This window comes from Lactuca serriola, chromosome 4 (genome assembly GCF_051521515.1).
Source record: "Lactuca serriola cultivar US96UC23 chromosome 4, Lser_US96UC23_V15, whole genome shotgun sequence".
NCBI classification, from domain to species: domain Eukaryota; kingdom Viridiplantae; phylum Streptophyta; class Magnoliopsida; order Asterales; family Asteraceae; genus Lactuca; species Lactuca serriola.
Window position 1 is genome coordinate 87,827,366 of NC_136411.1, and position 25,178 is coordinate 87,852,543.

The 25,178-nt window shown below is 33.6% G+C and overlaps 2 long non-coding RNA genes across 3 annotated transcripts; both read right to left on the reverse strand.

Moving 5' to 3' along the window:
* Window positions 1-6,791: 6,791 nt before the first annotated feature.
* Window positions 6,792-8,389, reverse strand: LOC145100241 (uncharacterized). Its single transcript, XR_013704919.1, has 2 exons — window positions 7,030-8,389; window positions 6,792-6,957 (listed from the first exon to the last, which is right to left on the reverse strand). It is a non-coding gene; the product is annotated as an uncharacterized LOC145100241 (long non-coding RNA).
* Window positions 8,390-8,509: 120 nt separating this feature from the next.
* LOC145102064 (uncharacterized) lies at window positions 8,510-10,770 on the reverse strand. 2 transcript variants are annotated; one of them, XR_013705998.1, is made up of 4 exons: window positions 10,533-10,770; window positions 10,206-10,304; window positions 8,860-10,113; window positions 8,510-8,759 (listed from the first exon to the last, which is right to left on the reverse strand). It is a non-coding gene; the product is annotated as an uncharacterized LOC145102064 (long non-coding RNA). The 2 variants fall into 2 exon arrangements; XR_013705997.1 differs by having other exon boundaries at window positions 8,860-10,304; window positions 10,533-10,769.
* Between the last annotated feature and the right edge of the window lie 14,408 nt (window positions 10,771-25,178).

Consider the following 25,178-nt stretch of genomic DNA (forward strand, 5'->3'; position numbering starts at 1 on the left):
TTATTCAATTATTTATTCTTGTGTTTCTTTTTGTATGTTTACACTTCCTGAGTAATTTGAATTATTCAAACTTTCACATTCGTTCATACCTTTGGAAGTAAGTAGTGAATTAAAAATGTCATGAATTGATTGTAGATTTACAATTAAGGTTAAGACATTGCAAATTGAATTGCTACAATACTCATGAGTACTTTGAAAATAGGGATTTTAAGTATTGGATAAATCCACGCTTAGAGATTACTTCATGGTTCTTGTCACAATTAATTCTAAGGCAATAATATCTACTATTCTTAAAGCATATATATTTAGTTCATAGTTTACAGATCAGTTATGCATTGGTTTACTCACACATCTCGTAACTAGGTGTTATAAAGGGTACTTCCATGTGTTATTTGATATGTAAATTGTATGACTACATAGTCAATGTAATTCGTTCCTTTTGACCTAACAGGAAAAGCGATATCATTGGGTCCCTCGATGATTTGATGTTGACTATATAGTTCAGGGCCCAACCAAGACTAATTGATGTGTTCAATTTGAAGTCCAATAAAGTCTTTACAAATCGTGAAAATCGAGAAACATAATTTTGGACATTGAGATTGATTCTAATCCATGTCTCGTATCCATATGATATCTTGAAGAACGAAGGAATGACTATTCTCTTATCTTAGGGCCAATAGCTGATTTGAATCAGAGTTTGGTAGTGGCTTTGGAAATCACCTCTTTGTTGTTTATTTCAAGTTCTATACATGCAATTATAGTTATAGACTTATCTAAGTGGGAGACTGTTGGATTAAGGTATCTAATCTAATAACTAAATTGGTATATTCTTGAATTAGAAGCAAAGTCATTTTTGGGTTACCCTCAAAAATAGTATTTTGATAGAATGACCTTTGGAGAGAAAGAGAGAGAGAGAGAGAGAGAGAGAGAGAGAGAGAGAGGCCGAATTGCTAATTTATTATATGATTAACAAATTGGAATATATGGTTTATTAATATATTATATGATTTATATATTAATAGGAAATAATTGTAATTAACTTGTAATTAATTAGAAATTAATTGGAATTAATTTTGGGATTAATTGAATTAATTAAAAGTACAGAGGTTGTTTGGTTATTTATTGAAAGTTGAAGCAGGAAACCTCTAAAACCCCCATCGAATGGGGGTGGACGAAATTTGGCTTGGATAACCTAGAAATTTCGTTCATGAGGCTTAGGATAAGGAGATAAGACAACTTAATTATCATATTAATTAATCTGGATCATATCCTGAAAACTCTATCTTTGGCTTCAAGTTTCCTTCAGTTATATAAAGACCTCCCTGGCTCTCAATATTTTTGTCCATTCCTTTGAGCCTTCTTAGAGCCTAAATTTTCTCAAGCCTCTCATCTCCTCAAGTCTTCTTGCTACTAGGGTTTTGGGTACAAGTCATTAGAGGCATTCATTGCTTTGGTGCTAGCTTTCCAAGATTTGAAGAAGGATTCTACTTTGATTATTTGCAATAATAATCAAAAGGTATGTAACCCTAATTTTGTATGAATTTCAATTTTGTAGCCTCTCTCCTAGGGTTTCTTGATATTTATAATTAGTTTCTATTAATAGAGAAAACATAGATCATTTCTAGCTTGCATGTGAACTTAAGGGTTTAAGTGTTTTTCCGCCACATATAAAATTTTTATAACCTACAAAACCCATCAAAAACAAATTCATATGGTCATGCTAGGAACATGGCCATGATTCACTTAATTGTGTGTTTCTAAAATATAGTAAATAACCATAATGAACAAGTTTTTGTGTAACGAATTATTAGCAAAAAGCCGCAGTGTAAATAAATTTATGTGGTCATTCTGTGAACATTATCATGATTCGCTTAATTTTGTGTCTATAAAAAATAATCAATAGTCATAATGAACAATTTTTGTCACGAATTATTATCAAAACACCAAAGTGAAAGTAAATCCTTGTGACCATCGGTGAAAGACAATAACTAAAATAACTAAAATGTGTCTAGAAAGGGTTTACGATCGTAATATTGGATAAAATGATAGATTACAAGAACAAAAATTTCCTACTCTATAGCCACACTTTTATGTTACGGTCATTACTTTTCATATAATACATCCACTAAATTTTAAAATGCGCGGATGGTGCCCAAAATGGCACAACTTTTGGTAACATTTCTGATGAAAAAGAAATGTGGCTATACGCAATCTAGGTTTTTTTGGTATGACCATAGCTAATTTTTGTATTAGTCTAATATTATTATACTCCCTCCGTCCCATATTAATAGTTCATGTTTCCTTTTTGGTTTGTCCTAAAATAATTGCCTACTTCTAAAAATAAATATGTCTTTTACCATAATGCCCCTCATTATTAGTTAAATTACCATAAAATTAAATGCAACTATCATAGAATTAAATGCAACATAAATGTAAGATTGTCATTTCATTTAATAAAGTTAATGGTATTTAATGTTTTCTTAAACTGTGTGTTTTTTGTCTGTGGACTATTATTTTGGGACGGAGGGAGTAATATTTTACTTATTTTATTTAAATAAAAAGAAAATTAACCCTAAAAGTCAGGTTTTACACTATCAAATAATGAATATGCTTAGTGTTTGAGCTAGTCATTAGCTAAAATTGATATAGCCATGGCTTCACTAAAGACAAAGAGTTGTCGACAAGTAAAGATATTTAGCTATTGACGTAAACAGTTGAAGCCCAAGCATGTATAGGAAAGTTTGCTAAAGATATTGGAGTAGCTAAAGAGTAAAATAAGATCAAACAGATATAAATTAAAGACTGACTTAGGATCAAATAAATATAGCACTAAATAGTACTTTGAGCTATCGTGGAAATAGTTGAAGTGTGTGAAGACTTGGAACTTATTAGAGAACTTGTTATAGATTAGAAGTTTCAAGAAATATTTTTGAAGATTTTGTTGTTGTACTTACAAACCATCTTTATCAATATACATACCTATAAAACTCATGAGATCAACCACTTCAAAAACTTTGAGATTTTTACGAGCATGCACTTGAAATATCCAATGAGTGAAGTACAATGATATTACCAAAAGGTTTCTAACCTAGCGGTATCAGGCGTTGTCCTTCCTCTTTGAGATTGAGAGTTTAAGTCATGTCGTGGACATAGGTGGAATTAGACGTTAGCTTAGGAGTAGAATAGATTTGCGGGATCAAAAACAAAAAGTACAATGATAATGTTTTATTTACTTCCATGATCTGTGATATTCAAGCACCAATTGACTGTTGTATTTATTTAGAATATTAAAAATAGACGTAAGTATTAATTAAGAAGTTATATATTGGGTGACTAACATTGTACTTCAAGTTTGTTCCCTAACAAGTCTTTGTACTTGTAATTGAGTATATACCTACCTAATTTATGCATCATGCTTAATTATTGTCTATTTACCTGTTACTACATTATAACACTATGGGCATCTTATGTCGGAGGTCATTTATAGAAGCCGTATCTCTGCCTCTAGTGCAAAATATGTCTACGTACATCTAACCCTCCCTTACCCCATTTACAACGGGATTTTAGGTATTTTTGTTGTTACTGCTACGATAAGCTTGGGGAACATATCATGAAATATGTTTGAAGGACTAATGGATGGTAGTGGATCGCATGCAAGTCTAACTTTACACGTACCAATTATTCTTACTCATCTATATCATGAACAACCTAAAACCTATCAGTTTTCGGCATTCTAGTTAATGAGGTAATGTTTTATATAAATCATATGAAAGTTATATTCAAAAAGGTCAAAAAATAACATAAGATATCATAAATACACATTTACGATTCTCTGAAAATCAAAAAATCAAGTCCAATCCAACTAGAATCATTAGTATACACATGAGAGGGCATGAATCAATGTAGGGAATGTGACTTTTCTACTGTATCAGGCACTATATCGAATGTTCATTAATCTCTAACTAATAGCATGTTGCATGTACTATATGGATTGTGACGTTGGTGCTTTCTTGTAGTGCCATAGCAGTTTCCATCGACTATGAATTGGAAATTGGGGCAAAAGCAAGCACTAATTATATGCCATTCCTTTCATATATTCCCACTTCAAGAAATAACACTTATCAGATTCAGATAAAGTGCATTATGTATGTCTTTTCATCATTTTATCAGTACATGTATATGGTGACATTTGGACCTGAAATCTTTGGTAATAATTTGCTCTTCAAATAGATATTGATAAGGTGCACTAAAGTACGAGGCCGATGTCTTAATCTACTACAATCACAGATCCATATTTATACATAGTTTCTGTCTTCATCCATAGCCATTTGCTGACAAAAAATAGGTGAAGCTTTAACTTGATTCCAAAGATAGAGTAGTATGATGAGATCAGAGTATTCAAAAGTGCTAAAAAGGTATCAGATAGCCATATTTGACTCATCCAATAAAATGCACTTTTATGCACGCGGGTGGTTTTTCACTTCTGATCAAACTGTGTTGAATATATCATAACTATAGGCTTTTCAATTAGGAAGGAATGTGAATTTTATGCCTTTATCTTTATCTTTATATCTAACTTTATCCTTTATGACTTTGCTTGCTTAAACTTTGACACAAACACCAACCAACAGCGTTTGTTTACGTCTCCCTTTCTAGAAAGGATTCCTTTACTTTTATTCCTGCTCGTGTATTGTTTAATTATAATAGGTTAACTAACACCAGTGATTATTTATACAAACAAATGTTATTTATATGATATTAATTATTATTTGTCAAAGAACTATTGGTTTTGGTGAATAACTATTGCAACATATGCTATTTTTCAGTGAAGACACCTTTTATGAAAATTCATACTTCACTGTTGATGCATTGTCAGTGATCAATTATTTGAAATCAAATGAATCGCTGAGTTTGTTTAAAATGATTTAATACCATGAAATCTCAAAATATAATTATAATAGTTGAGTATATTCAGTTGTTTTGGGGAAAAATAACAATTTAAGTGAAATTCGTAATTGTTTTTAGAGCATTACTGTTATGGAATAGGAAATATATCACTTTCTCATGGAATGAAAAGTAGATTAACTAGCAAAGCGGTCATATTTCTTTAAAAAGGCTTTATTTTATTTTTATGTGGTAAACAAACATGTTTTTTTTTATTATAATATTTGATTTTATTACAACTTTAATTACTGCATAATAGACACTACTAGTTGATTTTATAAAGTTATTCCACTTTGACACTTGTTAATTGTTATAAGAATTTTGGTATACCCACATATGGGGCCGATAATCAAGAAGATGTTTCAGGCATTTAGGATTCTGTATTAGCCTCCTAGACCATCTTGGGCCAATTGTTTTAAGTTAGACCTACTCTGCCAAGTAGAGGTGCACAAAGATCACTTTTAAATTAGACATCATTTTTAAATAGGTTACTATAAGAGGTTTCAATTGTAATAGTTCAGATTTTTTTGATTTTGGAAATGAAATTTTGTAAAAAGCAAGGCTTTTCCGTTTGAAAACCGTTTCGATAAAGTTGGGTATTGTTAAATTGACACCCTTTACATCAGCAATTTCTTTTAAAAGTTAACTTATAATAAACTATTTATAATTTATTTTTTCAAAAAACAATATAAATTCAACCAATAAAAAAAGAGTAAGTTACACGAATGGTCCCTATGGTTTGGGGTAATTAGCACGTTTGGTCCCTAACTTATTTTTTTAACTCGGAAGATCCCTACAGTTTATTTTTATTGCACGTTTGGTACCTAAAAAGACTATTTTGCCCTTGATTTTTTAATTTATTTAAATAAACACACCCCCAACCCCACTTCCAACTCACATTACCTTACATTACCTTACCTACCCCACCTTATTTAAAAAATCAAGGGCAAAATAGTTTTTTTAGGTAAGACAGAGACCAGGCGCGCAACAAAAACAAACAGTAGGGACCTTCCGAGTTAAAAAAATAAATTAGGGACCAAACGTGCAAATTACAACAAACCATAAGGACCATTTGTGTAATTTACTCATAAAAAAACTTTAAAAATCAAATAAGATATCTAAATGGAAAAATAGAGTATTTTTTTAGCCAATATCATTAAGTTTTATACATTTAGTTAAAAGAAAATGGGTCCATCTATGGGTACTCTTTTATAATCTTTTCATACCCCTTCATTATTATCGTAATAATCAACTCTCATAATTACATAATAATATTTACTTTTTTTCTTTTATTTATTAATTAATTATTAAGTACTTATAAATATTCTTTTTAATATATAAATTATTAATATTTTTAAATCTATTTAATAAAATATTATTTTATATAAACTAAAAAAACTTGAAATATTTTGTTAAAAATTTAATATAATTTATTTAAAAGACAAGTTGATATCAAAAAACTTAGAATTCTTTTATTAAAAAATTACAAAATTGTTCTAAAAACTAAATTTTTAATTTTTATAGATGTCTTTTATTAAAAAATTATATACATAAATTGTAAGAGGTAAAAAATTAGAAGGTTTGAAATGCAAAATATTTAAAACTTATGGGTTGTAACTGTCAAATATGAGTATATAAAAACATTTTATCTCCTAAACCCTATTAGCCGCCAAGAAAGAAGGAGATGACGTTTCAGAAGCTCAAGAGAATTCCAGGTTTGTGGTCTAACATGAGCAGCAAGAGATTAAGCAGTGGTTCACGGTGGTCTTCCCCCTTCTTTTTCTCTTTTTTCTCGATCCGGATGTTGATTCGGCTAGTGTAACGTCTTGGAAATTATGAGGTAAAAATTTTATTTTTAATTCAACCAAAACATCAATTATCTTTTATTCAAACATTCAAAGTGTAACATAATAAAGCAGTCATCATAGTACAATCCTAAAATCATCATATTGCGGAAACATAGGTGGATGCATTGCGATCAAGTCAGACCCTTCCCTTTCGAACCGGAAGTACCTGAAACCATAACCATAAAACGATAAGTACAAAGCTTAACGAGTTCTCCAAAATACCACATACCATACATACCATTAGGCCTAGCCCAGCATACAAATGCAAGAGTCGTAGAGACATGTAGCACCCTACATAACATACAATGGGCCTAGCCCTTCGTGATCCATGGGCTTAGCCCAACATACAAATGGGCCTAGTCCGTCATACAAATGGGCCTAGCCCAACATACCATGTAAGAGTAATAAAGACAACTAGCATAACATATCATAGTGAGCCAGCATTAGTGTCTTCAACCCATGGGTACAGTGAGGAGACTCACCTCAAACCAAGATAACCGAACATATGAGTTGTTGCTGCCAGAATCCTCACACTGAATATAGCCAAATTATCCCTAATCAATAATTAAGATAAATTCCCAAAATCCAAGGCTCAAACAATATTCTATCCTCCTAAAGGGTAAAATACCATTGTACCCTTTCCCATAATTGGTCCAACATCTCATATACCACATCCCAAAAGGGTCAAAGCCCCCGGAGAGTATGTCCCGCGTACCAGAAGCGTACGTCATGCATACTCACCCCAACATACAAGTTGTCGATGCATGAACCACACATTACGTTGAGCGTACTCCTACATACGTCCAACGTACTTATCAGAGACCGAAAATCCATAATAAGCTCTTATTGGGTTAAGTCTAGAACGTCTAAACATAGATCTGACCCGTAAGGGGTGTCTTAAGTCATAAAGTTTCTAACTTTATGACTTTGCATGGCTTAATGGAGTCCAAGATATAATCTAAGCTTCCCAATCTTAATAAAAGGTTATTAATACTTGCATGAAGTAGTAAAACCCCACAAGATGACATTGTTATGCACCCACAACCTCAGAAATGCTAAGATCCAACATTCTAAGCTCTTCGAGTAGCTCATACTCACAAGGATGACTCTAAGGAGTAAAATGAACCCAAAACATACCCTAGACTAGATCTAGCACATAGAGTCATCAAGTTAGAAACTTTATACTACCTGGAAGTTAATGAAGATGATTAGAGCTTGGATCTACAAGCTCCAAGCCAAGCAATGCTTCTAATAAGATCTCCTTCTTCTCCAAGGCACACCAAAAACCTCAAGAATGCTCAAACAAAGGCTAGGATTTCGAATCTAGGGTTTAATGACACTACAAATAAAATAACGATTAGTGACACAAAAAGAGTGCCACTGAAAACCAAAAAAGTGCCACTAAAACCTCCCTTGGCAATCAACGGCACAAAAAAAAAATGTCACTAAAAATGCTACCACTAAAGACCTTTAGTGACACTTTTTGGTTGTGTCGTTGCAACCTTTTTGGGCTTTAGTGGCACTTTTTCTTATGCCACTAAAACATTTTCGGCTTTTGTGGCACTTTTTTATGCCACTATATAATTGCTAAAAAACAATTTTTCCAGCTTTTAGCATCATTTTTTTTACATTTAAACATTTATATTTGAAAATTATGTCCAGTTTTGTTATAAGTTTAAATGAAATATTATTAATAATAAAATAATTAAGATAATAAATAAAAATCCCAAAAAAATACTTAAATTAAAACTTAACTTGACATACAACAATTTTCTTAACATCTGATACAAAAACATCTTCCAAAAGGCTTAATAAGTGTGGCATTGCACTAGTCTAACATTGCACTGGTAATCACTTGAAACGTAAAACTTTCAAATTAAGTACTTGTTGGGAAAATAATACAAAACTTGATTCTGGATGAACTTTGCATAAAATCTCTTCTTGTTGGTCCATCTAGGGAATAATTACCTGTCATATGATAATGATACATCATACAAAATTTTGATAAATTAAAAGAGTTGAATAATTTTTTAATAATAATTAGCTCTAAAAAGTTTAAAAGCAATACCTGCGAGTGCAACTCCCATAAGGCTAGCCGGTGTGGTGCGGTCTGAGACCGCAGTTCTCTGCCAACTAAGCATGGAACACCGCCCCCAGGTTGCGGTTTCCTGCGGTCTAAACCGCAGTGCGGCCCCTCAAGACCGTGAATTCTGATTGGATGGTCACTTTTTGACCGTTGAAATGCAAGATTCGTTTATTTTTTTTTCTTTTTTTTTTTTGCTTTTTCTTTTCTATATATACACATATCAACTTAAATTTTTTTTTCACAACACAATCTCCTCTATCTCTCAAAAAAAATATTTTTTTTAAAATCACTACTCTCCCAAAAATGTCATGTGTGTGGTTTTTTTTTTGGTAAAGCTATATCGTTTTTTTTTAATTTTCAAGTAACGAAGAATTATGTTTTTTTTTATTAAAATAGAAGTTATATTAAATTAAAATAGTTAAAAAAAAAATTATTAAATTAAAATACTTAAAAAAAAACAAAATAATAAAAGAAATGAAAAGTGTGGCACCACACGCTTGGTGTGGCAAGAAACTACACTCTTAAGTGGTAAAAAATGACATGGCGCTGATATGGCGGGAGAGGGAGTGCGGTTTCGATGGCACCACTCCCTCCAGCCTAATCCTTGAAATAAGTTAGTTGAGTGTTATTAGCCAATAAGAATATCATCTACAAAAGTGTGTATTGTTTTAATGCATTCGGTGTCGTCTCTCGAACTCCCTTGAAAAAAACATTAACTTCTTTTAAACAAGTAGTTTTTACTTAGATTAAAACATTGAATACCATTAAAACCAAAACCACATATGATGCATAGGCTAAATAGTGCACAAAAGTTGTAGAATACCAAAGCATAAAATTTTTGTTGGGTGCCCTCTTATTGGAAAAAAGTTTACGTGATCAACACTACAACTAATAAGCCAGATAACAAAGCACACCATCCTTCTATAGGCTATTCTCTTATTGCAAAAAACATGAGTCACGTAAAGCAATAATACTTATTGGTCATATTAAAATTAATAATTGTTATGATTGTAAACTTACACTTGTTTTAATTTTTAATCAGAATCTAGTAAGCCACACATATTAAATGGGTAAATGCTTTTCAAAATTGTGAAAACATCGGACAAGTTAACCATGTTGATAAAAATCAAATAATCTCACAATGGAGTTAGCATGATGTTCAAAAACAATTTATTAATGTCGACAGTGAAAGCGAAAAATGGCATTAAACTACTTGAGATTTTTAGGTACGACATTCTGTTAGACAATTTGACAAACACATTGTGAGCATCAAAATAGATTATGTTAAGAACATCAATATATTCAATATTTAAAATAGAAGAACTTACCTAGAACAATTCCTTCTTCCACATTTGTCCATGTAGCGTGAAGAGCATCAGTAACCTTATCTTTTCTTTCTTAACTTCTTCCACAACTTCCCTTGTAGCCTTAAAAAACATGAATTAGACTAAAAGTGGAGATGTAATCCAGCTTTTTTAATACCCATAAAAAGAAACCCATCAAAATTATATTAATATCACAAAAATACTAGCCAAAATGTAGCAGAACACTAAAATGTCGGTCCAATGGAGAGTTTATCACTACAAAACATAATTAAAAAAAATAGCAGACATTTGGAGAAACCCTAAAAGGTAAAAAGGGAAAACAAAACAAACCTATGGATGATGGGTGAGCTAAAGCGAAGTAGATCGGCGCAGGGAAGATTATGGTGAAGTAGTAGTGCAAGGCGAACCACAGACGAAGGCAAGATTCTCTCACAACCTTTTTGAACCGATGAATTTGGGATAAACAAAGTGCAGGCGGGGTTTTCAAATTTTTTGGGATTTCATTTTCGCGCTGGAAACGAAGGAGGAGGGGTTTTTGTAATTTTTGGGATGGTTACTTCTCTCAAACAAGTCATTGGTTTTAAATTCGAAAAAATGAGTACATTGATTTTGTATACGTATTTTATGAAAATTTAAACTAAATATAACATATTATATATAAAACTTTTACGGATATCCTTTCATGCCATGAATAACTAATTAACTATAAATCCAATGCCACAATATGATTAATACCATTATATGTATTAACTTTTATAGTGGCATAAACAAAGTGCCACTAAAAATGTACTATAGTGGCACAAACCAAATATGCTATTAAAAAATTATGCTATTAAATGTCATTTAGTTTGTAGTGTGACATGGAGAATGAGGACAAGAGGGTTTGGAGTTGACTTAAGTCCATTAAATAGGGTCCAAGACCCTAAATTAGGGTGTGCATCTGGCTAGAGTACGCCTAACGTACTCCTAGTAAGCCTAGTGTACTCCAATTATGCCCAGCATACTCCATAAGTCACCCGCAATCATCCTGCCTAGTACGACCAGCGTACTCCTATATACGCCTAGTGTACTAGGCTTATCCCGTAAACCTCCAAACTGTTAGGTAAAACCCTAAGAACGATTTGATGAATATAATGGGAAAATAAGAATGAACACAATTATGAAGATATGTCGAATGATGAAACGTTTTATTCAAAAACATGAGGAATAAATTACACTACAAGAAAAGATTAAAGTAAATCTATTCTACCTAAGAAATCTCATTATGATTGGCGGTTACATATTGCATCACTCTTAACCCTAATCAAGGTTGTAGGACTCGTTACTCGGTACCTGTTCGGCCGACTACCGAGTAGCGAGTACTCGGGGAGTACTCGGATTTGGAAATTTGTGTGGAAATATTTTTAGGGAAATTATATATGACAAAATTATAAGATAAAATCATAAGTTGATTGAAATATATAACAAAATTAGATACATGTGAATACACAAAATATGAAACACATATAATGGTCTCACTTCATAATTACTAAAATTTTAAGATATATATGTAGTAATAATCACATGTGTGTGTGTTAAATAATAAATCATTAAGTATATTATACATATTAATCATCGAGTTGACCGAATTTCACAACACTACTCAGTTCGTAAGGAGTCGATCGGGGAGTACTCGGGATTATGTAACTTGTCTCGGCGAGGGGGGGGGAGTAGCGAGTACTCGGAGGAGTAATCGGACAACTTGGCGAGTTTTACAACACTGACCCTAATTATGAATAATACATAACAATATATAGGGAATAAAACAATTCTTGGGCATAATAACCTACACTTCATCAAGGGGGCCCATTGTCATAATCCATGGAGTACTTTGAACCCTAAATCTCCCCCTCAAACTATGGAATGGATGAGAAGGCTTCAACTTCCAAAATAAGCATCTACCAAATAAGAAAGGATCTCGTGACGAGGAATATCAAAGCGATCCACGAATCTTGGTTCATTAATAAACTTCAAAACGGGCTCTAGGATATATAAATGTGCAACCAAGCACTGAAGTAATGTTTTTAAACTTCATTTTCTAACATAATCCCAAAGACCATCAAGAAAGCCAAACCCGCCATAGAAACCCATTTCGGAATAAGAAACCAAATCACTTCTTGTCTTTAAAGAACTCCCCCTCCAAGTCACAATGATCTTCAAATAAGGTAATGATATATGCCACCAAAAAAATATCATGTAACAAACCAAATTTATGATTCTTAACTTCACTCAATCGAGAAATCACTAAAAGTCCGAGATATATCAAAGCTTTAGAAGAGTTCCTCTTGAACTTTTCTGTAAAATATACTTCTCTCTAAAAGCTTTATAAGAGTTCATCTTGAACTTTTCTATAAAAGCTACCTTTATATCGACACCAACCACAAGCTTCGTAAAAAATCTTCAAATTTGAAAAGTCACAATCCAATTTCGAATGCCCATAGCAAATTCTCCCCCTTTTTGTAATAAAAAATATGATTATAAAACCTTCAAATGGTCATGAGAATGATCTTGAATGGATAAAAAAAATACTATTGTAAAAAGGGCTATTCATCGCCTTCATATTCAAGCAAATAAGATTTTGTTCTTGCTGCAATCCCTGTTTTGCACACCTCCAACTTCATGGTTTCTGATCACACCAAATTCAACTTTGTTGGTTCAATTCCTGAAGCTATGCTCTTAAATGTTCCGGTTGATAATGTAGTCATCAATGATTACCGAAAGAAGACTGTGTCTGGTGTTCGTCCTGTACCTGAAGATCTGCAAAAGGCACTTGAAGGGAGAAAAAAGCCCAAAAAGGGAGGAAAAAGAAAAACGAATGTTGGCCCCTCTGAGCCAGCTCAAACTCCGAAGAAGAAAGTTAAGAAGGCTGCTCGGAAGCCTAGGTCTCCTACTCCGGTTGTCGAGGAGGATTCGGAGTCTCACACTATTTCCGAAGTTCGGAAAATAGAACAAGACCAGCAAGAATCCGAAGATACAGCTGTAACTTAGCAATCAATGATCTCGGAACTTTCTTCTACTCACTCCATTCCGAAGGTATCATCTATGATTCCTACTTCTGTTCCTTCACCAATTAAAACATCTCATGTTCCTTCTCTCTTACTACTACTTCTCCACCTGTTTCGATACCCATCACCATTGCTCCATGTCCGAATATATCTATTGGTACTTCGCAACCACATATCTCCATTGCTCAAACCACTCCCTTCTACACCGAATCTACAACAACAACAACTACTTCTACGAGCTTACCTCCAGTGACTGTCAACGTACTGATACAGGGGCAAGTGCTTTTGGTGTTACCGTAGGTCAGGATTCTACCCCAATTTCACCTTTAAGGGCTGATGATCCTGACACTAATTTTGGTGATGATCGGGACGATTTTCAAGACTTCCACTACAGTCCCTTTACTGTTCACAACGAGAGTGATGATGAGGCACCCATGACTAAAGCGCAGTTCAAGACTCTAAATGGAAAATTGGATACTTTGCTTGAGTCTTCCAAAATGCCTTCCAGTAGTGAATATTCTTTTAAGTCTATCAAAGCCTTAATTGCAACTCTCACCAAAGAGCATGCCAAAAGCCTTGATGCTTCTACCAAAGTCGTTGAAAACTCAGAGAAGAATGTGCGTGAAACGATCTAAAAAGTTGAAAAAACTACTTGCTGATGTTACTCAATTCATGGAGGATTTTCAAAGTTCTTCTGATAAAAACACATCAGCTGCAAATAAGGTGATTACGAATCTTGGCTTTACTCTTCATACTGAAAAAGAGGCTCTATCCAAAGTCCGTTCGAACCTGAAAGATGATAATACAGTGATGAATGCCTCCATTGTTTCTAAGATTGAAAAGTTGCAGGCAGATCTTGCAATGGAAAATAAGATCATGGATAAGCTCGTTGTGAAAACTAAAAAAGCAAAGGTTCTTTTTGTCTAACTTGCTCATGCCAACCAATAACTTGATACCTTAAAGTCCGAAAAACTGTTATCAAAACCTGTGTTGCGGATGTTAACCTATTTTTGCAAAAACTAGTGGGGACTCGTGATTCGTGGTTAACGATCTTGGTTCGCCAACATCTCAGTGACAAACTCAAACTAGTATTCTCTATGCTCAACCATATCGAGGGTGTTTCCGAAGCTGCCTCTTTTCCGAAACAAGGGGGAGAATCAAAAAGGCCATCTGATGAAGAACCTAAGAAACCTGCTGATGAATCTGGGGAGTATGAACACAAGCCAAAATCAAATGATCCGAAGGGTAATGAAGCTTCGGGATCAAAAGGAAAAGTCAATTTGGTTGATGATGAGGATGAAGAAGAGGACGATCTATCAGAAGGGGCTAAGCTTAAAAGAAAGAAACATGACCAAGAGTTTGATGAGAATCTGCGAGTTGCCAAAGAAGCCAAAGCTCGGAAAAGGGAGGCTTGTGATGCTCAAGTCATACTCAAAACTCAGAAGGCCCTCTTCCCTCCTTGGTCGATCGAGCATATTTTTAACGAAGCTGTTGAGAATCCGAATATATACTGGTTGGAGTCAGTTGCTTCCTTTGAATTGGAAAACACTTCAGTGTCTCAGCTCGACATTCCAATAACTCCGAAGGCCTTTGTATCTTGATGTTTTGATAAAGTTGAGAAAGATCCTAAGTCAGATAACGATGTCAATCTCCTGCTTATCTCCTTTTATCTCAAGCATGGAAAGCCCCAACATCAAAATTGGAGTTCGAAGAAGATTACTGTTGTGAAGGTCTTTGGTCTGATAGAAACAAAAAGCTTTAGTAATGCTCAGTTCAAAGCGTCACAAGGGGCAAGCAAGTTAATCTTTGAATTCACTCTTGCTGATCTGTCGTGCCTTAATCCTTACGATTAGATTTCCTTGTTCAATCTTCTATCGAAAGATGAATAGAAATTTTAACCTACTGTGGCACATCTGAAAAGGATGTTGATCTCTTACATTCTGGAAGTTGCGAAAATGGATTTGGAGATAGCGGCTATTTTGCAAAAGAAACCCACTGTGCAACCAAAATAAGCTCTGAATGATGTCACCATGATGAAACCTGGAAGAATCCAAAATGACAATTGGAGTGTGGCGTTTCAACAAAGTGCTAGAGATGGTACGAATGTTCAGAAATTCTTATTTTCCTTACCCGACAAGCATCTCTATTCTACTTCTTGTCTGAACTACATCATGTGGATTACTGGACAATGCAAGGTGAATGTTGTTGCAGATAAGAAGTGCTTCACAGACATGATCAAATGGTACATTCAAGTTTGCAACACTTTACTTGGTCTGATGCCGAAACTCTTCAAAGTTCAGAAGCGCCAACAATAATGAAGTATTTGCTTCCTTAATTGACACAAAGGGGGAGATTGTTGAGTTATTTATTGTGTTGTGTCAAATTAATTATGCATGTATTTAGTCTTTATTATTATTGGTTTTGGACCTGTCCATTCGTTATTATGGTGCTAGGGTTAGACTATAAATATAGTATGCATGTATCGTTTTAGGGTTAATGTTATTGGTAGCCCTACGTATCTTTACAGAGAAGTTCTTATCAAACTCTTCTAAGATATTGATAATAAAGCATTCGACACTCATTCAATCACATTCAATCTTTTTTCTTATTGGTTCATTCAACTAAACTGTTTTGACTCTATCGATCTTTATTTTATTGTCTCTACAATTATTGTTGGGTAAAACCCTAAGAACGATTTGATGAATATAATGTGGAAAATAAGAATGAACACAATAATGAAGATATGTCGAATGATAAAATGTTTTATTCAATAACATGAGGAATAAATTACACTATAAGAAAATATTAAAGTAAATCTATTCTACCTAAGAAACCTCATTATGATTGGCGGCTACATTTTGCCTCACTCTTAACCCTAATTATGAATAATACATGACAATATATAGGGAATAAAACAAATCTTGGGCCTAATAACCTACACTTCACCAAGGGGGACCATTGTCATAATCCATGTAGTACTTTGAAGCCTACATTCTCCCCCTCAAATTATGGAATAGATTACAAGTCTTCAACTTCCAAAACAAGCATCTAACAAATAAAAAAGGATCTCGTGACGAGGAATATCAAAAGCGATCCACGAATCTTGATTCTTCAATAGTCTTCAAAACGGGTTCTAGGATATATATATATATATATATATATATATATATATATATATATATATGTGTGTGTGTGTGTGTGTGTGTGCGCGAAACCAAGCACTAAAGTAATGTTTTTAAACTTCATTTTCTAATGTAATCCCAAAGATCTTCAAGAAAGCCAAACCCGCCATAAAAATCCATTTTGGAATTAAGAAACAAAATCACTTCTTATCTTTGAAGAACCCCACCTCCAAGTCATAATGATATTCGAATAAACTAATGATATAAGCCACCAAAAAATATCATGTAACAAACTAAATTTTAGATTCGTAACATCACTTGATCGAGAAATCACTAGAAGTCGGAGATATATCAAAGCTTTAGAAGAGTTCCTCTTGAACTTTTCTGTAAAAGCTACTTATCTGTAAAAGCTTTAGAGGAGTTTATCTTGAATTTTTCTATAAAATCTACCTTCATATCGTCACAACAAGCTTTATCAAAAATCTTCAAATTTGAAAAGTCAAAATCCAATTTCGAATGGCTATATCAAATTCTCCCCTTTTTTATAATAAAAAAAGTGATTATAAAACATTCAAATGGTAATGAGAATGATCTTGAATGGATAAACAAATACTATGCTACCCTGCGACAAAATGGAATAAACAATGAAGTGAAAAATCTGAAATAGTTGAAAAAAATTGACGTTATTGCGAAATACAATTTTCCGAACCGCCAAGACTTGTTGGAATTCATAATTTTCTGTTCACTAAAAAAACACATTTATGTTCACCAGCCCTTAAATTTTTAAACATTTCATAATATTGGGCAGAAATGGTCACTTTGCTGAAAGTCAAGGGACTGAAATGGTAACACTGCATCATTTTCCCATTAGTTTGTAATAAATTCGAAAATGGGACTAAAATCGTCACTTTGTCAAATCTCTGGGGACCGAATTTAAAAATTGACTCATCTTCTTGATACAATCTGTGAAATTCGTTCTTTGACCTTTAAAGTCAAAATTAGATTTTATGATTTGAGAGACAGTGAACTTCAAGTTCCGATTAACAGACAAGAACAGTTCCGATTTGGAGTTACAATTCTTAATACCAATCAATTCCGAACCCCAGTAAATTTCCAATCAACCCTTCGCTTCTGAGCAACCAGTTCGTTTTCGATTCTGAGTCCAGTATTTCAATTGTGATTGGTGATTTAAGTCCGATTCCGAGCCCAGATTGGCTTCATCACTACAAGGGATTCATTTCGATCGTCGATGCGAGTTACGATTCCGAGACCACTTTCGTTCGGAATCATGTCATTCTACTTCATAATTCCGAATTCAGGTCCAAATTTATTTTCCGATTTGTGAGTTAATCAATTCCGATTGCGAGACCCATTACAATGGTCAACAAACACCAATTTCATTATCTTTATATTGATTTCAGATCAAACTTATTTTCAACCAAAATAGAAAACGTTCTTCATCAGTTCATCAGAAAGTAATCATCGATCTAAGTTCATATCATCGATTCATATTATGATGAAATCGACAACTCAGTTAAACGATAAGCCTGAACAAATCCACGAATCGCTAAAAGATTTTGAAGAAAAGAGATCCGATTGAAGAACAAAAATCAATTAAATAAAGAATAAATCTGATAAAAAATCGACATGAGGAGAATCGTGACCCATAACGGGCTTGAATCGATTACCCAAATAGCGATTTAGGATTCAAAAATCGATAACAGTTAGTCGATGAAGAACGCCACGAGTGATGAATTAAGATCAGACGAACAATAACAAATTAAACTTGGGCTTGAAGAAATCGGATGAACAGTAAAGAATCAACTCTTCGGGCCAAATTGAAAGAAATTGATCCACGAAGCAATATATTAATTTTGGACTAACCAATTGATTACATCCAAAGATAATACGAATAAGATTGAGAAAACAAATACCTAGATGAATACACCAAAAGTCTTTATGAACAATAGCTTGAACAAGAATCTTGATTCCAAAACACCAAAACACCATAAATCTTCAATAACTTGTGCAGAAAAACATCAAATCAAAAATTGATACTTCAAAGATCAATTAGATCTTCAGAGACCCACTCTGATACCACTTGTTGGGTAAAACCCGCACAACGGTTTGACTAATAAAATGCGGAAAATAAGAACGAACACAATCACGGCCGGCCCAAGCCATGGGCGACTTGGGCTACGGCCCAGGGCATCAAATATTCAGACTTATTCTATATCTTATGGTTGTACCTTTTACTTGGGCTAAAGGTTTGATCCAATACTTCAACAAGGGAAAGAGGCATCGCTTGGAAAGTGAATGAAACACGGTAAAAGCAAAAAAAAAAAAAAAAAAAAAAAAAAAAAAAAAAAAAATCAGCGCTTAATTCCTAAGGGTGCGTTTGGTTGTGGAAATTTTTTCAGTTTTCTAGGAAAATTTTCCAAGAAAATCAGAAAATTTCGAAAACGCGTTTGGTTCGTTCAGTTTTCCAAGAAAATGAAAATTTTCAGTTTTCCAAATTGTATGTAATTAGAAAAGTGATTTTTATAGTTTTCCAAAGTTTTCCAAATTTCTAAGATGGGAAATGAAAACTCCACCCTTTCCAACAAAACGCGTTTTCATTGAAAATTGAAAATGAAAACTCAACCCTATTTTCTGAAAACATTTTCATAGAAAATGAAAACAGTTTTCCACAACCAAACGCACCCTAAGTAATTCAGAAGACGAGGAGTCTTGTTACTTGTTAGTCGTTGGCTCGTTGCAATCTGGAAAATCAGCATTGGCATTGCCGATGTTAACTCGATTGTCATTCACCTCTCCAACGGTAAAAAAACCAATCGTTTGAGTCTTTTTCATTTTTAGTTGCGTTCAGATTTTTTCATCCAGATTTCTAGTCTTTAGAGTCCGAGTCTTTAAGAAACGAGTCTGTGGAAAGCGGAATGCGAGTTCTTCTAAGTTCTTAAATTTGATTAGTGGTGTTGCTGATGTGGAAATATTAGGGCGACGTGGATCGAGCATGAGCATGAGGTAATTTCCGATTTCTTATTTGAGAATCTTTTTTATAGTTTACCTGTTATGAATTTTGATTTTCTTGTTGTGGGTGCTAATTAATTGATTAGTGAAATCACTAATTTTTCGGTTCTAACTAGTTATTGTTTTTTTTTCTATTGTTCTTATTCGATTAGTGATTTGCAATTTTTTGCGCACCTATTTGTTTGATTGTTTTTTTAATTGATGCTACCGTGCTCATGATTCTTTTTTTAAGGAAGCAAATACTAAAATTTGGTTTTCATTGCTTTAAATTGCTACTAGTGGCCTAATGTGCTTTTGACCTTAAAATTCCGATTAGTATAGCTCTTGTGAACATCAGTAACATTCCCATTAACAATATTTGTTTTGAATATATGTCTTTGATATTGATTTGTTATGATCATAAAAGTTAACAAATGGCCTACTGTGTTTTTGACCTTAAAATTTGCCTTTTCTTTTGTGATCAAACAGTTTAGTTCCTTGACATCCTTTTTATTGAAAGATTAGTTAGGAAGAATGGATCTTGGGTTTTCTATGAAACTAATTAGTGACAGCAACAACTTGTAGTTATGTTTTGTAATAGCTATCCTCTTCACATATGCTTCAAAAATTGGGTGGATTGAGTAAGTAGTTAATGAATTTTGATAAATGATTAGTCAAGCCTTGGATTTATTTGATGGGTTTTTACACGTGGAATCAAAATAAAAATAAAAAATCTCGAATGGGATTAAGGAGGAAGAAAAGGCGAAGGGAAGAACAATGAATAACCATTTCATTTTCTCTTGCTGATAAAATTTATTGTCTAAAATATTATTCCAAGTGATAAAAAAGAAATTGTTATATGTGAAAAAAAAATACGACAATAATAACTAAAAGGATGCCATTTTGGTCATTTTATATGTATAAGCTGAATTTGTTAAACAATAATAACAATTTTCTAGTTTTTTGCGTTTTGGCCTCATAAGCTATTCAAAACACATTTTCAGAACTTTGTTTTGGTATAGATAAGTTAATACGTTTTGTAAAAAATATGATTTGTTTTAAGTGAGTAATCCCAAGCACCCTATTTCGCAAGTTTTTGTTTATATTAATATATGTTTCGTTGTTATGTGTTCGGCGCATTGAATAGTACAAACATAGGGGCACTATTATTCATCTCGCCCTGGGCATGAAAAACTAATGGATCGGCCCTGAACACAATTATGAAGATATGTTGATTGATCAAACGTTTTATTCAAGAACATGAGGAATAAATTACACTATAAGAAAATATTAAAGTAAATCTATTCTACCTAAGAAACCTCGTTATGATTAGCGGCTACATCTTGCCTCACTCTTAACCCTAATTATGAATAATACATGATAATATATAGGGAATAAAACAAGTCTTGGGCCTAATAACATACACTTCATCAAGGGGGGCCATTGTCATAATCTATGGATCGAGTACTTTGAACCCTACACAAACTTCTGAAAGCCATAATTTCTTCGTTCTAATTCCTATTTCAACGATCCTTATATCCACGGAAAGGTAATGAGAAGCTCTACATTTTTATAAACTCACTCTTTCCTTAAAACTTTCTAAACTTAAATCCAAAATTCATAAAAGGCTTGAACTACCACTTTACAGTTATACCCTTGGTCTCCAAAACACAAATCAAACTCCCAAGTTACCTAATCTACATTGTCCCCACCCAAATGGGTCTAAACCTTTCCTTACCCAAGGCCCTAAGCCTTATGATGACCGATCTTCGGGCCATGGCCCCAAATTAGGAAACGATTCAAAACAGGGTGTTACAACTAGGACACTCTTAATCAGTATCTCCCTCTTGTTCTACCAATTTCTTGATTTTTCCGGTATGTATCCGATGGTAGGTTATCGGCGACGATTAATGGCGGATCAAGGTGGCCGGCGTTGGTTTATTAATTGTTGTTTTAGTATTGAATTTAATATGTTAGAACTTGTTTTGATTATTGTTAACAATGTTCTAAAAATATTTTGATAGTCTATTGATGAATTAAGTGGTACACAGTTTTCAAAGATTACGGATTGGTTTAATATCGGATGATATACAGAAAATATAATTTGATTGTTTTCAATGTCTTAAAAATACGATTTTGTATCTTGGCAAAAAATATAAAAAGTTGCAATAAATAAATAGTATGCTACCAATAATTACATCTCTACTACTAAGTGTTAAGCCCTAAACTATTAGACTTTTAGTTAGAGTCAAATGAAGCTAAATGTCCAATAATTATTAGGTTTTGTTTAAATTTTCAACTCATTTAATGAAATTGAAATTTATAACTGATTTCACCCCGCTAAGTTTTATAAAAAGAATATTAATAATTAATAATTAAAACCTAAAAGCTCTTTGGAGTTATCGGACTTGGGTTGCTTGCAAGCGATAATTGAGCAATATGACTTCTCTAAGGGGAATATTGTTGGAAGTCTAAGTTGTCCAACGATGGTTGTTTCTACGTTCGTTTCGACGTTCACAACCTCTGTGCCGTCATTGAAGGTAAAATTACTCTGCAGGTGAATAACCCTACAATATGGCTACAAATCGTGCCTCTTAAGGTCATTTCTTTTATGTGGCGTGCTTGTTTGAACCGGATTCTATCTGCTTTAGCTCTTGTGAAAAGAGGTATCCATGTTCCTTATACCTCTTGTGCTTTGTGTAATGGTGGCTTCGATGAGGTTAGTCACATCCTCTTGAAGTGTCACATTCCATGTGAGGCTTTGAGTTGGATCCTCAACTAGTGTAAGATCCCTTCGCAACATTTCGATTTGGCGTTGGAGTTTGTCAACTTTGCAGCAATGTGGGGTCAATGTCCCAAAAAATAGAAAGATTCTTCTTTCCATTTTTTATGGATTTCTATGGTGCATGTGGAAGGCGAGGAATGAGAAAAGATTTAACGGGACGTAAATTTCTGCTCATAAGATGGAGGACGGTGCCTTTAATTTGGTGTCCTATTAGATTAAACATAGGGGTAGTTTTCGTAATTGTAATTGGGTGGATTGGTGTTGTTTCCCTTTCAAAATTTTGTAATTTATTTTTTTCTTGCTGGTTCCGAAAAAAAATAACTAAGTTATTTTAATTTTGAAAAATTAAAATAAATACACAATTAGAAATTGGAGTATCATTTTTTCGTTTGTAATTTTCATGATACTTGGTATATATTTGTGTATAACCCATTTATACGGCCCATTATATGCTTGGCCCTTTCATGTATTGCTATATAAATATCTTGGATCATTTGTAATCAATGAGAAGATTACATTTCATTCAAATAATATTATGTATCAAAGTCGATTTCTTAAAATCACTCTTCATCTCCCTCTCTTTCCTCTATACAATCGGCAATACTCATTGCCACCACCCTAACCCTAATCTTCTTCCTCCATCAGCTTCCATGGCAGCCATAAATCCCTTCTCACAAAGATTTCTATGTTGCAAACATATAAACCTATGTCACGCTTGTTCTTGACCTCAGAAGAACCAACAACGACTCTTGGAGGGAACTCCTCGGTAATCATTGTGATGCCTATGACCGTGGTTTTAAAAAGCTCGTAAACGCTTCACCATGGCGTACCATGGCTTTAATGCATGTACTTGACGCCACACCTTGAGAAAATACCGCCTTAAGTCATATATGTATATAAATATGGATAATAGTATTATATATATATATATATATATATATATATATATATGCTTAGATTATTCTATTCAAACAAATTATTGTACATCTATCGTATGCTATGAGAATTAATAAGAGAATAAATTGTTTAGCAATGCGGATACGTTCAACCTTACAAGAATATCGTCATTTTCATGCATTCTCGTTATTTTTTTTTGTTCTCACACATCGTTTTTCACTCATTTTCATTCTGAGAGAATACAACCCAATACAACATTCTGACAGAAATGAGAATGATAATAAGTGTATAATAACCTTATAGACGATTTAATTAGTGAGAATGTGTGTTAATGAAAATAGTTATGTAAGATTGAACGTATTTATATTATCAAACAACATATTTTATTTATCATTCTCATAGCATACGATAAATATACAATAATTAGTTAGAATACTTGAACCTAACTCTCTTTCTCTCTCTTTCTCTCTCTCTCTCTCTCTATATATATATATATATATATATATAATTAGTAATTTAACAAAATTATCGCCTTAAGTCATGTATTAACAAACATTGTGACTCGTCGCGTCTCATAAAGCTTGAGGCTTGATATTGCCGCCACGACATGTCTCGTGTTATTTAGAACATTGCTTATTACGGCATAGAACACATTGAAGCTAAGTACGATGAACCGATCACAAAACTAACTGATCCATAATTAAAGAAAGTTGATGGTGTGGTGAAAGGTTGTATCTATTCCACTCTCTCACAAAACCTCCTTAACATCATCAAGAAGGAGACCAATGCTCGTCAAGTATGGCTCAACATTGAATGAATTTTTCGTGACAACAAAGATTCGTGAGCCATACAGTTGGAGACCGAACATCAAAACATATCAATGGGGGATCTCATCGTTATATCCGACTACCAAAAATTAAGTCCATTCCCCACCACCTCGAGAACCTAAGTCATGATGCCTAGGTAACCAATACGAATCTCATTAGTTAGACTATTAATGGATTTCCCCTACGGTTTGACAATGTTTCTAATATCATTCATCACCAGAATTCGTTTCCTTCTTTTGACGAAGCGATGTCCATTTTAATGTCGGAAGAACAAAGATTTTTTTTTTCATGTGGTCCCAATGTTTTGCATAATATAGGTCATTCATCATCGTCGAAACTCCTCCATACCATCTTTATGGATAGACAAGTGGGGGAAGGGGGAAGCACCAGCAATAGCAGCCAAACGGGTGCATGCATCAGCAATCGGTAAACATCAACAACAACAACAACTACTACTACTACTTTGTGCAACACCCACCCCAACAGTATAGGTAGGTCTTTAATCCTCCTCTTGTCTAAGTCCAACAATGGCACAATCGATACAAAATCCATTTTCAATGGTTCGGCCTACCTCAGTCTTAATAGCATTAGTAGCCCACAACGTGTCTTCTTGGACCCACTTCCTATCACCAGTCCAACGCACCACAAGACCATCTTGCTACTAATTCTACTATAAAATTTAGACGGTCCAATGTCACTCCACCATGGTCTTGGTTCGGAACCAAACAACAACCCACAACATCACCTCAACTTTTTAGCTAAAGGCTCTTCAAGAACCAAGTGAATGGGTGATGGATACGGCCGCCACATACCACATTCATGCAAATCAAGATATACAACAATCCATTTATGATGATCAGGTCTCTCATTATATACTAGGGAACGGGTCCAAAATACATGTAGTCACGACCTGACACACCAAATTTCCTCTCAAAACTCTTCACCGCTCACTTTACCTCAATAATGTTCTTCTTACTATTTGATCATTAAAACCCTTATTTGTGTGCGTAAATTTACTCTTCAAAATAAATGTTCAATTAAATTTGATGAATCTGGTTTTACTGTCAAGGAGTACAAAAATTAACAAACCCTAATATGATGTGACAGTAGATAGTCTACTCTACGTAGTTCATTCTCAATCTTCTCAAGTTTTTGTTTCCGTAAGCAACACTGTACGACACCAATGCCTTGGTCATCCCAACAACTACATTTTTTAATCTTTAATTTCCAATAATTTGATTCCTTGTAATAAACCTATTTATGATGCTTTGTGTCATGCATGTCAACTTGGC